The sequence below is a fragment of the Arachis duranensis genome, chromosome 4 (genome assembly GCF_000817695.3).
Source record: "Arachis duranensis cultivar V14167 chromosome 4, aradu.V14167.gnm2.J7QH, whole genome shotgun sequence".
Classification (NCBI taxonomy): Eukaryota; Viridiplantae; Streptophyta; class Magnoliopsida; order Fabales; family Fabaceae; genus Arachis; species Arachis duranensis.
The window spans coordinates 15,973,131-15,974,695 of record NC_029775.3 but is presented as its reverse complement, the minus strand read 5'-3'; the positions used below and the strand labels follow the sequence as shown (position 1 = coordinate 15,974,695).

General features: G+C 35.0%; 1 non-coding gene across 1 annotated transcript; it reads left to right on the top strand.

Moving 5' to 3' along the window:
- Positions 1 to 317: 317 nt before the first annotated feature.
- LOC127746893 (small nucleolar RNA R71) lies at positions 318 to 425 on the top strand. Its single transcript, XR_008008705.1, has one exon. It is a non-coding gene; the product is annotated as a small nucleolar RNA R71 (small nucleolar RNA).
- Positions 426 to 1,565: the final 1,140 nt, after the last annotated feature.

Sequence of the window (1,565 nt, the reverse complement as noted above, 5' to 3'; positions counted from 1 at the left end):
GTACTGTTGGATGCATTTTGCCATCCATTCAGACTTTGAGAAATCATGTTGACTTGCTGAGTCAACATTTTGTTCTGAGCTAATATGGCATTCAGAGCATCAATTTCAAGAACTCCTTTCCTCTGAGGCGTCCCATTACTCACAGTATTCCTCTCAGAAGTGTATATGAATTGGTTATTTGCAACCATGTCAATGAGTTCTTGAGCTTCTGCAGGCGTTTTCTTTAGGTGAATGGATCCACCTGCAGAATGGTCCAGTGACATCTTAGAGAACTCAGATAGACCATAATAGAATATATCCAAAATGGTCCACTCTGAAAGCATGTCAGAAGGACACCTTTTGGTCATCTGCTTGTATCTTTCCCAAGCTTCATAGAGGGATTCACCATCTTTTTATTTGAAGGTTTGAACATCCACTCTAAGCTTGCTCAGCTTTTGAGGAGGAAAGAACTTAGCCAAGAAGGTCATGACCAGCTTATCCCAAGAGTCCAGGCTATCTTTAGGTTGTGAGTCCAACCATGTTTTAGCTCTGTCTCTTACAGCAAAAGGGAAAAGCATGAGCCTGTAGACTTTAGGATCTACTCCATTAGTCTTAACAGCCTCACAGATCCGCAAGAACTCAGTTAAAAACTGATAGGGATCTTCTGATGGAAGTCTATGAAACTTGTAGTTCTGTTGCATTAGAGCAACTAGTTGAGGTTTCAGCTCAAAATTGTTTGCTCTAATGGCAGGGAGTGAGATGCTTCTTCCATCAAACTTGGAAGTAGGTGTAGTATAATCACCAAGCATCCTCCTTGCGCCTCCACCATTGTTATTGGGTTCGGCCATATCTCTCTCTTTTTTGAGATTCTCTGTAAGGCTTTCTCTGGATTGTTGTGCTTTAGCTTCTCTAAGCTTCTTCTTCAGAGTCCTTTCAGGTTCAGGATCTGCTTCAACAAGAATATTCTTGTCCCTGCTCCTGTTCATATGAAAAAGAAGAGAACAGAAAAAAGAATAGGAATCCTCATTGCACAGTATAGAGATTCTTTTATGTTAGTAAGAGAAGAAAAGAATACAAGAAGGAAAAGAGGAGAATTCGAACTCAGAGAGGAAGAGGGGGTTCGAATTTTTAAGATGAAGAGAAGTGTTAGTGATTAAATAAATAAATAGAAGAAGATGAGAGAGGGAGAAATTCAAAAATAAATTTTGAAAAAGGGTTAGTGATTTTCGAAAATTAAGAGAAGAAATAAAATTAAAATTAAAATTTAAAATAATTAGTTAATTAAAAGAATTTTGAAAAAGAGAGAGGGTGATTTTCGAAAATTAGAAAGAGAAAAGTAGTTAGGTGGTTTTGAAAAAGATAAGAAACAAACAAAAAGTCAACTAGTTAGTTGAAAAAGATTTGAAAATCAATTTTGAAAATATAAGAAGTTAGAAAAGATTTTGAAATCAATTTTGAAAAAGATATGATTGAAAAATATATTTTAAAAAGATATGATTGAAAAAGATATTTTGGAAAAGAATTGATTTTTAAAATTAAAATTGATTACTTGACTAACAAGAAACTAAAAGATATGACTCTAGAAT